The sequence below is a fragment of the Saccopteryx bilineata genome, chromosome 11 (assembly GCF_036850765.1).
Source record: "Saccopteryx bilineata isolate mSacBil1 chromosome 11, mSacBil1_pri_phased_curated, whole genome shotgun sequence".
In the NCBI taxonomy this organism is placed as follows: domain Eukaryota; kingdom Metazoa; phylum Chordata; class Mammalia; order Chiroptera; family Emballonuridae; genus Saccopteryx; species Saccopteryx bilineata.
Window position 1 is genome coordinate 46,669,468 of NC_089500.1, and position 14,385 is coordinate 46,683,852.

At 40.8% G+C, this 14,385-nt stretch overlaps 1 protein-coding gene across 1 annotated transcript in view; it reads right to left on the reverse strand.

Moving 5' to 3' along the window:
* Positions 1-14,385, reverse strand: part of MIB1 (MIB E3 ubiquitin protein ligase 1) — a 163,606-nt gene that overhangs the window by 117,877 nt on the left and 31,344 nt on the right. The window lies entirely within an intron of this gene.

Genomic DNA, 14,385 nt, shown 5'->3' on the forward strand with positions numbered 1-14,385 from the left:
CTTAAAGATTCCTTTTAAAAAGAATATTTTCATTTAAACCTACTATTTAATACAAAATTCAAAATCTTTGACTGAATACCCAGATTGATTCAAGATTAAATTGCTCTCTGGCTAGCTAAAATATGGTAAGCTCAAACCTTGTTGGCAATGTTCATGAAGACTTGAATAATTCTGTTCCCCCAAAAGTTCCCTAAATTGCCCCAAAAAAGCAGACCATCTAAGCTAAAACACCATGCCTACCATGGAAACCCAGACACAATCTCTAGGCCCCACATGGCACCAGACTGGTTCATAAACTTGATATTAAAAAAAAAAAATTGGCCCTCGCCGGTTGGCTCAGCGGTAGAGCGTCGGCCTGGCGTGCGGGAGACCCGGGTTCGATTCCTGGCCCGGGCACATAGGAGAAGCGCCCATTTGCTTCTCTACCCCTCCCCCTCTCCTTCCTCTCTGTCTCTCTTCCCCTCCCGCAGCGAGGCTCCATTGGAGCAAAGACGGCCTGGGCACTGGGGATGGCTCCTTGGCCTCTGCCCCAGGCGCTAGAGTGGCTCTGGTCGCGGCAGAGCGACGCCCCGAAGGGGCAGAGCATCGCCCCCTGGTGGGCAGAGCGTCGCCCCTGGTGGGTGTGCCGGGTGGATCCCGGTCGGGCACATGCAGGAGTCTGTCTGACTGTCTCTCCCCGTTTCCAGCTTCAGAAAAATACAAAAAAAAAAAAATTATTATGGTTACAATTGCTTAAGGGCCAAGAATCAACTATACAAAAATGATACACAGTGAGCATGAAACTTGGGTCTTCTCAAATAAGCCAGTTTACAGCTATGAATGGGAAGCTGCATATGTTCAACTTACTACTTTTTTCTATCTTGATACTTATAATCAGTCATCCTTCATAGTTACAATGTCAGAAAGATGTTAAATATAATTGTTTAAGAAATTAACTTAGGCCTGACCTGTGGTAGCGCAGTGGATAAAGCATCGACCTGGAAATGCTGAGGTCACTGGTTTGAAACCCTGGGCTTGCCTGGTCAAGGCACATATGGGAGTTGATGCTTCCAGCTCCTCCCCCCTGTCTCTGTCTCTCTCTGTCCCTCTCTGTCTCCTCTCTAAAATGAATAAAATAAAAAAAAATTAAAAAAAAAAAATTAACTTAAAAACAGTCTACTGTTTCAAATAAGATATATAATGAGGCCCTGGCCGGTTGGCTCACTGGTAGAGCATCGGCCTGGCGTGCAGGAGTCCTGGGTTCGATTCCCGGCCAGGGCACACAGGAGAAGCACCCATCTGCTTCTCCACCCCCCCCCTCTCCTTCCTCTCTGTCTCTATCTTCCCCTCCCGCAGCCAAGGCTCCACTGGAGCAAAGTTGGCCCAGGCACTGATGATGGCTCTATGGCCTCTGCTTCAGGCACTAGAATGACTCTGGATGCAATAGAGCGACGCCCCAGATGGGCAGAGCATTGCCCCCCGGTTGGCATGCCGGGTGGATCCCAGTTGGGCGCATGCAGGAGTCTGTCTGCCTCCCCATTTCCAACTTCAGAAAAATACCCCCCCCAAAAAAATATGTATATATAATGACCCTTACATTTTTTACTGTGTACTAAAGAAAAAATTTTGTAAGCTACATATTTTATAATGCTATTAAGAGATAAAACTTTTGTGTAAGATTTAATCAAGCATTTGAGAAATACTTCAAATTGGTAGTAAATGAGTCCATTTATTATTTTTAATTGTGAAATAAATTATACATTATAAAAATATAACATGTTTTATTTTGTAATAAACACATGTAAACTATAGAATAAAAAACAAAATGGTCACCAGCCTAAGAAAAAAATAATACCAGTACTTTTCAAGTCTCCTGTATACCTCGCATCAATCCCATCCTCTTGCTTCCCAACAGAGGTTACTTCCACCCTGAATTTACAGTCCATCACTGCCTTGCTTTGCTTTATGATTTTCACCACTAAGCACTATATAACCCAGGGGTAGTCAACCTTTTTATACCTGCCGCCCACTTTTGTATCTCTGTTAGTAGTAAAATTTTCCAACTGCCCACCAGTTCCATAGTAATGGTGATTTATAAAGTAGGGAAGTAACTTTACTTTATAAAATTTATAAAGCAGAGTTATAGCAAGTTAAAGCATATAATAATAATTACTTACCAAGTACTTTATGTCAGATTTTCGCTAAGTTTGGCAGAATAAGTCTTTATAAAACAACTTACTATAGTTAAATCTATCTTTTTACTTATACTTTGGTCCCACCATGAAAGCTGGAATGCCCACTAGTGGGCGGTAGGGACCAGGTTGACTACCACCGGTTTAACCTTACAAAGCAACAGTTTCTAATACTCTAAAAAAAAAACATGCAATCTGTAGCAAAAAATTCCTCCTGATCTTGATTATATGCGGCTTAAGTGTCTGTTGCCGATAGCTTATTGGTTGCTTGCGTAACTGTACTAGCCAATGGGGTGAAGTTGCCACGGCATTCAAATAGTCCCGCCTTCTGGCATGCCACCTCACAAATTGAGGTTAAAGATTGGAGCAATTATTATGCTGTTAAGAAATCTTAACACCAGAAGGGGTCTTTACAATGGTACAAGACTAGAGGTTCTCCAATTGAAAAATAATGTCATAATAGCTAAGTCTTGACTGGCTCCTCTAAAGGTGAAATACATGTCATTCCAAGAATTGATTTGGCTCCATCTCAAACAGGGTTGCCGTTTCAATTGAGACGTAGACAATTTCCTGTAAAACTTGCCTTTGTTATGACCATCAATAAGTCTTAGGGCCAAATGCTTAAGCGTGTTGGCATTTTTTTACCTGAGCCTGCATTTGGACACGGTCAACTTTATGTTGCCTGTTCAAGAGTTCATGAAAAATCGGACGTAAAATTAAAAATAATTGATGGTCCTCTGCAAGGCGAGCTTAAAAATGATGGAAAGATCTACACAAGAAATCTTGTGTACAAAGAGATCTTTGACATGTGAATTAACATTTTATTATTTAAATCACCTTTATTTATTGAGCTAGAGGTGGCTCTTAAGAAATGTACCGCCAATGGTTTCCTTCATTGCACTCTACTTTAAGCAATTAAGCAAGTAGAAGGGGGAAACCCCGTGGGGCAGTAAGCAAAGGGGCGTCCTCACTGCCCTGGGTAATTCAGTTTGAATTAGCAGACACCTTTGCACAAATCATTTTAATTACAATTTATAATATCTAGAACAGCGGTCATTTCGTATGACCACCGGGCTTTCTAGTTTTAATATAGTCAGATTCTACTTAATTTCATTTAAAAAATGCAATGTTAAATCAAATAGTCTATTTTTATAAGGGAGACAAAAAAGCATTTGACTAAAATAGAAGGTCCATAAATTTTATTTAAATCAAATTCATCCAAACCTTCAAATTACTTGGAATAAAAGCAAGTTCATTAGTCAAGGTCTGAATCACTGAATGAAATCTGATTTAATTACTGAGGAGGAAACAAAGAGGAAGGCAAAGGAAAATAACTACCACCAATTTTACACATGAAATTCTGATTAAGAGCTGCTAAAACCATTACATAAAAGATTGCTGAGAACTCTACAAAGGATCAAACTGACAATATTTTCAGCTATTGATCATCTTAAATCTTATCAATAATAATAGAATAATCACACTTTATGTGATTCCTGATGCCTGATGTGATGCAATAGAGTGTACACAGCACCACTTATGAGGTACTCTTTCCAAAATAAAATAGAACCTGAATCTAATCTAGTCTCTACATCTAACAACTACAGATTATAAGAATACAAGGTTAGAGGAACAAGTTTTAAAATACCATAAAGTATCAATCAGCCAAATCCAAAGAACTTGATGTCTTCAACAAATAACATGGCATTTTTTTATGTTGATTATTATTTTTATTTTTATTTTTTTAGTGAGAGGAGTGGAGACAGAGACAGACTCTCACATACACCCAACCGGGATCCACCGGGCAAGCCCACTAGGAGGCGATACTCTGCCCATCTGGGGACCTTGCTCCGTTGCAACCCTAGCCATTTTTTTAGTGCCTGAGGCAGAGGACATGGAGCCATCCTCAGTGCCCAGGCCAACTTTGCTCCAATGGAGCCCTGGTTGCAGAAGGGGAAGAGAAAGAGAAAGAAAGATAGAAAGAGAGAGAGAGAGAGAGAGAGAAGCAAGGGGGAGGGGTGGAGAAGCAAGTGGGCACTTTTCCTGTATGCCCTGGCCGGAAATCGAACCAGGGACATCCACAACCGGGCCAACATTCTACCACTGAGCCAACCAGTGGAGGCCAAGATGTTGACAATTTTTGAAGCTGGGTAATGGGTGCATGAGAATTTGTTAAATTAAATTATTCTTTCTACTCTGATGTAAGTTTGAAATTTTCCATAATCAAAATTTTTTTAAAAGACATATATCTAGTGTACCTACATGAAACACTTAATTGACAAATATTCTAAAGCATTTGTAAAATGAAAAAATGTCTTAAAATATTAACATAGGTAATGGTATTTAAGGAACTCTTTTTTTTTTTTTTTTTTTTTTTTTTTTAACAGAGTCAGAGAATGAGTCAGAGAGAGAGGGATAGACAGGGACAGACAGACAGGAACGGAGACTGATGAGAAGCATCAATCATTAGTTTTTCATTGCGCGTTGCAACACCTTACTTGTTCATTAATTGCTCTCTCATATGTGCCTTGACCAGGGGCCTTCAGCAGACCGAATGAATAACCCCTTGCTGGAGCCAGCGACCTTGGGTTCAAGCTGGTGGGATTTTGCTCAAACCAGATGAACCCATGCTCAAGCTGGCAACCTCGGGGTCTCAAACCTAGGTCCTCTGCATCCCAGTCCGACGCTCTATCCACTGCACCACCGCCTGGTCAGGCTTAAGGAACTCTTTATGATATCTTGACATCATGTTTGCCAAAGCCTACACTTACCATATTCATTTTTCTGTGTGAACACTGTTATCACCATGCAAATCATGGTACAAGTAAGTGATGGGCCATAGTTCATGTGAGTATCGCAACATTAGCCTGAGCTGATACATCCCCCTAATATAGCTCCTACTAGCCATAAAGTTGAGTACATGTAGTAATAACGGTAAAATGAAAATCCTGAACCACAAAAAAAGAGAGAGAAAGAAAATACACGATTCACATTGGTTACACTAAGGGACTAGGAGAAGCCAGTACTGAAGGGAAACGAAGGACTTAGAAACTTGTTTCATTCACATACACGGTAGAAAAATAAAGTCAAACAATAAAAACTACACTTATTCTCATAATGTGTTTTTAAAAAGATTACCCTGAAGATTTACTATTATATTAAGTTCCCTCAGAGTCACATGTGGAAGATTATTTCATTTATTTTTCCTCATTTTATTATTAAAATGCAACATGTATTAAATTGTAACAAACCGAAAATGTAATACTGATGACTCAAAAGCTTCCAGAATACCTACTTTTTATCTCCCAGAAGAGTGCCAATATAACAAAAACCCAGAAAGTTCCATTTGTTCAGAATTTTGAAGCATTGCTTTTTTTTCTCATTCTTCATTGATTTTTAGAGAGAAAGGGAGAGGGACAGAGAAAAAGAAACTGATTTGTTGTTCCGCTTATTCACGATGTCCTTGGTTGATTCTTTTATGCGCAGTGACCAGGGACTGAACCTGCAACCTTGTCATGTCAGGGTGACACTCTAACCAGCTGAGAAACTCAGACAGGGCCATGTGGCTTCAGACTTTAGAAAGTTATCTTCAAGAGCTGATGAAAAGAGCCTGGCAAGTGGTGGCACAGTATCAAACTGGGACGCTGAGGTTGCCAGGTTGAGAGCAGGCTCACCTGCCTTGAGCACAGGCTCACCAGCTTGAGTGCCAGGTCGCCGGCTTGAGTGTAGGATCAACATGATCTCATGGTCGCTGGCTTGAGCCCAAATGGGTCACTGGCTTGAAGCCCTAGGTCTCTGGTTTGAGCCCATTGTCGACAGCTTGAAAAGAGGTCACTAGCTCAGCTGGAGCCCCCACCTCAGCCGGTCAAGGCTCGTATGAGAAGCAACCGATGAACAGGTAAAGTGATGCAACTGTAAGTTGATGCATCTCATCTCTCTTCCTTCCTTCCTGTCTCTCTCTCACACTAAAAAAGCAGCTGATGAAAATAGTATAATTGTCAACCCTCTGACCACATAATTAAGTGTGGGAAAGAATTAAAGTATTAAAAATTAACTTCTTGTGCACTCTTTTGAAATAAGTTACTAAAATGTGTACTCTACCAAAAGAAAGATTAAGCTAAGGTGATGCAATGGGATAAAAAAACAAAACAGAACATGAGATCCACCCAGGAAAGAAGGATAGAGGCACTCTCCAAAGGGAGCTTCCAGGATGACTGCTAGGCACCAGGCATCAAAGGTGATCTGTCCAAATTGTAGCCATGTGATTCACAGGCCAGACATATTGAAGGCTCTCATCAGCAAGATCCTCACTGCCACTGTGCCATTTCACTGGCCTGAGAACTATGCTCAACTGAGCCTGTCCTAAATTCTCAAGTATACTTGGCTTGATGGACTACGTAACGACGCAGCTTCCACTCTGCCCTGAAATCCCCCCATTCCCTGCCACCTATATCAGCTGAGGTCTCTTAACTCACCCCACAAAATATTCTGCTCCTAAAACTCTGAGGTAGACCATGGTGAGCTTAGAAGCAAAAATACATAGAGACCCATCCCCTCTGATCGTATATATTTCTGCCCAAAGCCCAGCATTTGGCCCATTCTTCTGTCCTACTGGATGTCCTATGTTGAACCTTGTGTTTCCTTGAACTCACTGAAGACCTTGCCCAGTGACAACCCCAGAAGAACTCTTAATTCCCAGGGAAGCAAGCAGGTTATTCCAGATACCCTATATTCTCCTGGAAGCTTTCATCTAAAAGTGGCAACTCTGGCCTGACCTCTGGTGGCGCAGTGTATAAAGACCTGGAACACTGAGGTCACAGGTTTGAAACTTCGGACTTGCCTGGTCAAGGCACATACAGGAGTTGATGCTTCCTGCTCCTAACCCCCTTCTCTCTTCTTTCTTCTCTCTCTCTCTCTCTCTCCTTTATAAAATAAATAAAAATAAATAAATAAAAGTGTCAACTCTGCCCTGTCCTTAAAATAGCTAGATTTGTGCTTGTTACTTGGTTTTTCAAAAATTAAATCCTGCCTAGTGGATAGAGCATCAACCTGGAACACTGAGGTCACGGTTCAAAACCCTGGCTTGCCCGGTCAAGCCACATACAACAAGCAAGCCATGAACAACTAAAGTAAAGTAACTATGAGTCAATACCTTTCACTACACCCCCACCATAAAACAAATAAAAATCTAAAAAAATAATTTTTTAATCCTAAATGTCATATTACATGGCAATAAGTCATACAATAAAGAAAAACAGTGAATAATGACAGCAAAAGTCAGAGAAGTTTACACCTGGAAAAGGGTTAACAGAAGGCTTTTAAAGTTACTCATATCATTCTACTTTCTCATCCGTATAGTATAAACAAAAGTGTTCATTTTATTACTATTCTTTATATTTCACAGGACTGATACAGGACTGCAGTAAAAGGTTGTGAAGTTGCTCGCTACACAAGGGGCCTTGCCTAAGGAGAGTAGGGAGTGATTCCCAAACTCTTCTTACCAAGACTCTATGCTCTGGGGCAAGGATATTCCTACTCCTACCCCAAAGGTGTTGTACCCTTGCTCTACCATTGGCTTGCCAAGCATTCCTAGAGCACTCCATCCACCCAAGATGGCACCTTTTTGAAATTTACACTATTTTTCTTTTTACAACAGTACTTCTCAAACTTTAATGTGCATATAAATGACTTAGGGATCTTGTTAAAATGAAGGTCCTTATTTAGAAGGTCTAGACCCTGGTCAGCAAACTGCAGCTCACGAGCCATGTGTGGCTCTTTGGCCCCTTGAGTGTGGCTCTTCCACAAAATACTACATGTGGGCGCTACCTAGATAAGAAATATACCTACCTATATAGTTTAAGTTTAAAAAATTTGGCTCTCAAAAAAAATTTCAATCGTTGTATTGTTGATATTTGGCTCTGTTGACTAATGAGTTTGCCGAACACTAGGAGAAAGAGGACCATTACCCATTATATTTCTAACAAGCTATCAAGTGTCACCAAAGCTGCTGGTCCACATGGCACACTATAGTCACAGAATTTAGATTTGTATAAATATTTTTTGTCTATTATCCCTAATTATAATATGGCTTCAGAAGAGTAGAAACTTTGTCTCATTTGTTATTACTATATATCTGATGCACCAAACAGAACCCTGTATATAGTTATGTGTTTAACTAATATTTACATAACGTTTAAGCTAAAGTTTGCTTCTGGAATAAAAATATAATGCCTATAAATGGCTAAAATGCATCTTTCTGATTTCCAAACATTAACATTAGACCTTATTTTTTAAAATGAAATCAACATAATACTCTGAATTTTAAAAATATCTGTATGAATAAACATTTTTTAAAATACTGACTTCAAAAGAATACAGCCTGGCCTACGGTGGCGCTGTGGATAGCGCACTGACTTGGAACACTGAGGTCACTTTTTGGAAAACCTGGGGCTTGCCCAGTCAAGGTACATAGGACAAGCAACAAGCAAGCAATGAACAACTACAGTGAAGCAAATATGAGTTGATACTTCTCATTCCTCCCCTGTCTCTCTTTCCTCTCTCTGTTAAATCAATATATAAAATTCTTTATTTTTTTAATGTTCACATAGTTTCTAGTGTTGCCCCGAATGCATTACCCCTCTCCCGTATCTCCCTCAACAGCTCTCTTTCCCCCTTCTTAATATCTCCCCCCTCCTTTCCCTTCAGATTTATCCTATCCTATCATCCCCTTAACCTCTGTCCTCTTTTCCTCTGTTCCCTTTGATCCCTCCTCTGTCTCAATTCCAATCCTCAGTTCGCATTGTTTCTTGGGTTCATCAAATGAGTGAGGTCACATATTTTTCTTTCTCTGCCTGGCTTATTTCATTCAACATCATAGTTTCCAAGTCCATCCATGTTGTCGCGAAAGGTAAGATTTCCTTCTTTTTCATGGCCCCATAGTATTCCAGGGTATATATGTACCGCCGCACTTTAATCTACTCGTCCACTGACAGACATTTGGGATGTTTCCAAATCTTTACTATTGTGAACAATGCTGCCATAAACATGGGGGTGCATTTCTTTTTTGAGTCAGTGATGTGGTGTTCTTGAGATATATTCCTAAAAGTGGGATGGCTGGATCAAAAGTTCCATTTTTAATTTTTTGAGGAATCGCCATACTGTTTTCTATAGTGGCAGCACCAGTCTGCATTCCCACCAGCAGTGCAGGAGGGTTCCCCTTTCTCATATATATTAGGTGTATAGATATTTATAATGGTTATATCTTCCTGTTGGATTGCTCTCTTTATCATTATGTACTGACCTTCTTTATCCCTTACTATAGCCTTTGTTTTAAAGTCCATTTTGTCTGACATAAGTATTGCTACCCCAGTTTTTTTTTTCCATTTCATTTGCATGAAATGTTTTTTTCCATTCTTTTACCTTCAGTCTATGTGTATCTTTTGTTTTGAGGTGTGTCTCTTATAGACAGCATATGTATGGGTCCAGTTTTCTTATCCATGCAGCTACCCTATGTTTTTTGGTTGGATCATTTAATCCATTAATTGATACATTTAAGGTTATTATTGGTATGTAGTTCTTTATTGCTATTTTATACTTTAAAGCTATATTCCTCTTTTACTATATTCTTTTCCCTTTTTGTTCTGGTTACAACAGGCCCCTTAACATTTCTTGCAGCATTGGTTTGGTTGTAATCAATTCCTTGAGTTGTTTTTTGTCTGGGAAGCTTTTTATTTCTCCTTCAATTTTAAACAATAGCCTTGCTGGATAAAGAAGTCTTGGATGTAGGCTCTTCTGCATTACTTTGAATATTTCTTGCCATTACCTTCTGGCCTCAAGTGTTTCTGTTGAGAAGTTGGATGTCATCCTTATGGGGGCTCCTTTGTAGGTGATAGCCTTTTTTTTCTCTAGCAGCTTTTAATATTTTCTCTTTATCTCTTAGCTTTGGTATTTTAATTATGATGTGACTTTGTGTTGGATTTCTTTGGGTTTCTCTTTAATGGAGTTCTCTGCACTTCTTGAACTAATGTGACTTTTTTCTGCATCGATTTAGGGAAGTTTTCAGTTATGATTTCATTGAACAAGGTTTCTATCCCTTGCTCTTCCTCTTCTTCCTCAGGAACCCCTATGATGCAGATGTTGTTTCTCTTAAGTTTGTAACACAGCTCTGTTAGAGTTTTCTAAGAGTTTTTTCAGCCTTTCTTTTTGCTGCTCCACTTCCGTGTTTTCATTCATCTTGTCTTCTAAATCGCTGCTTCATCCAGCCTGCTTTTAATTGTTTCTAGTGTAGTTTTCATTTCTGATATTGTATTTTTCATTTCTTACTGGTTCTTCTTTATTATTTCAATGTCCTTTTTGATGCTTGTTATCTCTTTATTTATGTGTTCATTGTGTCCATCTATTGTTGTTCTAAGATCTTTCAGCACTCTGATAATCATTACTTTAAACTCTGCATCCAGTAGTTTGCTTATTTCCAACTCACTCAGTTCATTTTCTGGAGGTTTCTCTTGTTGGTTCATTTAGACTGCACTTCTCTGTCTTACCATATTGTCTGTGTATACCCTCCCTGTTTTGGGGTGTTGTTTGTAGAGCTGGTTAAGTCGAGGTTTGGTGTTGTCTGCCTTCAATTTTCAGTTGTGTTATTTCTAGTTCTTCTTGGGTTGGCATCAGCTGTTGTTTGTAATCTGCTGTCGAATTTGGCTTTTCTAGTAGAACCTCTTTGAAGTCTTCAATAAATAAAATCTTTTAAAAAATGTGCCAAATAGCCCTGGCCAAGTGGCTCAGTGAATCGAGTGCCGTCATAGTGCACCAAGGTCACAGGTTTTATCCCCAGTCAGGGCACTTATCAGAAGCAATCAGTGAGTACACAAATACATGGAACACCTAAATGGGAACAGAGTTGATGCTTCTCTTTCTCTCTCTTACTTTCCCTCACTCTCTCTCTCTCTCTCTCTCTCTCAAATCAATTGAAAAACTTTTTTTTTTCAAATTCAAAAGAGGCTTTTGCACCAAGTTGCACAAAAGAGGCTTTTCAATTCCAGGGAAGAGTTCCCAAGATCACACAGACTTTAAAAGCATCATTCCTCAATCCAATCAAGATGGAGGCATAGGTAAACATGGTATTCAAATCCTCCTCCTACAACCACATTAAAATTACACGTAAACAACAGAACTACAGAACAACCATCATTCAGAACTGCCTGAATTCTAGCCCAAAGTAAGTCTTACACCTAAGAATATAAATAAAAAGCCACATCAATACTGGTAAGAGAGGTGGAGACACAGAACTAGTAGTTCCCACATCCACATGTGTCAGATAAAAATCAGGAGGGATACCTCAGCAGTGGAGGTCCCCATGTGGAACAAGGGATCTCAGCCCCACACCACACTCCACAGCCCAAGGTTCTAATGCCAGGAAGAAAATTCCCCATAACATCTGGCTGTAAAAGCCAGCGTGAATTGTGGTTGAGTAAGAGAAAGGGAAATTGGGAGTCCCAGGTGGTCCTACACATGCACAGAGATTTACTCATACTCAACTTGCTCTGAGCTCCAGTACTAGGGCAGCACCTTGAGGAACTGAATTGTCTGGCATCAGCATGAGAGCTGGAGGGGCAGCTTTCTCCCACACAGAAGTGCTAGCAGACACAAGACCATTGTTCCTTTTTGGATCCCTCCCACAACAGAGCTGTCAGGCAGGTCCATAAGTGAGTCTCTATCAGCCTAGCTCACACTGTTTGCCTGCCATGGTGATTCAACGACCCCACCCCACACAACAGTGGGCTCACCCAAGCTATTTCCAGTGGCTTTTCAATACGAATACCCTATCTTGGTTCATGCTTCAGACTTGACTAAAGTCTCTCAAGCAGCATCTGGCCTCAGCATGCCCTGTACCTTTCACTAAGTGGTCCCAGTTCTGGTAATAGTGGCAGCCAACCTTGGTTCACAGGTTGACCTCTCCTAGGCACCTACAAGCCCAACAAAGTAGCAAACATTTGCAGATTGTTTTGTAGCTCATGATGGGTGGCCCCTGACCTTGGCCTGCACCTCCCAAGAGGCACCTCCAGAACCAGCACACCTGGTGAACAGATTCAGACCATATCAAAACATCACCCACAAGTAACATACTCCAGGGGCAGACTCCGCAGGCATCAGAGCCCTGCTGAAGTTAAGTTCTGCTTTGTGGGCTCAGCCCCTGCACTACTGATCTTCCACAGTGGTCACAGCCAGTTCTCATAGCTGACTTACCTGGGGCTAAATGCCTCCCACTGAGATACCAACAGCAATCAAGACTCAACTACAACAGGAGTAGTTGACCACACAGAAAGACGGGGGTGCATACTTGAGTGCTCAGCTCGCACAATTGGGGCAGCTGTGCCACTGGACCCTTCAGGACACCTACTATATGATGCCACTCTACCAAGCCCAGGAGCCATAGCAGCTCTATCTAATGCATTAAAACAAACACAGGAAGGCTGCCAAAATAAGGATACCAAGAAACATGTCCCAAATGAAAGAACAAAACAGAACTCCCAAAAAAGAACTAAACAAAATGGAAGTAAGCAATCTACCAGATGCAGAGTTCAAAACACTGGGTATAAGGATGCTCTATAAATTTGGAGAAGAGTAGATGAACTTAGTGAGCACTTCAGTTTCAACAAAGAGGAAACATCAAAACAGAAATAGAAAACATAAAAAAATCATTTAGAAATAAAGAATACATTAACTGAAATGAAGAATACATTACAGAGAATCAACAGTGAAACAATGAAACAGAAGATCAAATCAGGGATGTGGAAGAAAAGGAATCAGACAACACCCAATCAGAACAAAAAAATAAAATGAGAATAGTGTAAAGAGCTTCTGGGATAAATTAACATTCACATCATGCAAGTACCAGAAGGAGAAGAAAGAGAGCAAGAAACTGAAAACCTATTTGAAGAAATGACAGAAAACTTCCCTAATCAGGTGAAGGATACAGACACACAAGTACAGGAAGCACAGACAGTCCCAAACAAGATGAACCCAAAAAGACCTATACCAACATACCTCATAATTAAAATGCAAAAGGTTAAAGATAGAGAGAGAATCTTAAATGCAGTAAGAGAAAAGCAGTTGTTATCCACAAGGGAGCTCCCATAAGACTGTGAGCTGAATTCTCAAAAGAAACTTTGCCTGACCTGTGGTGGCGCAGTGGATAAAGCGTCGACCTGGAAATGCTGAGGTCCCCGGTTCAAAACCCTGGGCTTGCCTGGTCAAGGCACATATGGGAGATGATGCTTCCAGCTCCACCCCCCTTCTCTCTGTTTCTCCTCTCTCTCTCTCTGTCTCTCCCTCTCCTCTCTAAAATGAATAAATAAATAAAAATTTTGGCCCTGGCCGGTTGGCTCAGTGGTAGAGCGTCGGCCTGGCGTGTGGAAGTCCCGGGTTCGATTCCCGGCCAGGGCACACAGGAGAGGCGCCCATCTGCTTCTCCACCTCTCCCCCTCTCCTTCCTCTCTGTCTCTCTCTTCCCCTCCTGCAGCCGAGGCTCCACTGGAGCAAAAGATGGCCTGGGCGCTGGGGATGGCTCCTTGGCCTCTGCCCCGGGCGCTAGAGTGGCTCTGGTCGCGACAGAGCGACGCCCCGGATGGGCAGAGCATCGCCCCCTGGTGGGCATGCCAGGTGAATCCTGGTCGGGCGCATGCGGGAGTCTGTCTGACTGCCTCCCCATTTCCAGCTTCAGAAAAATACAAAAAAAAAAAAAAAAATTGAAACTGTGCAGGCCAGAAGGGAGTGACAAGAAATATTCAAAGTGATGAAAAGCAAGGGCTTACAACCAAAATTACTCTACCCAACAGTTATAATTTAGAATTGACTGATAAAGAGCTTCCCAAACAAAAAAAAAGCTAAAGGAGCTCACACCACCAAACCAGTATTACAAGAAATATTTCGAGTCTTCTTTAAAAAGAAGAGAAAAAAAGGTAAAAAATATGAATAATAAACTGGCAATAAATACATATCTGTCAATAATTACATTTTAATGTAAATGGATTAAATGCTCCAATTAAAAGACACACAGTGACTGGATAGATAACAAAACAAGACTCTTACATATGATGTCTACAAGGGACTCACTTCAGATCAAAGACACACACAGACTAAAAGGGATGGAAAAAGATATTTCACGAAAATAAAAACAAACTAAAAAGAGCTAGGGTAGCAGTATTTATATCAGACA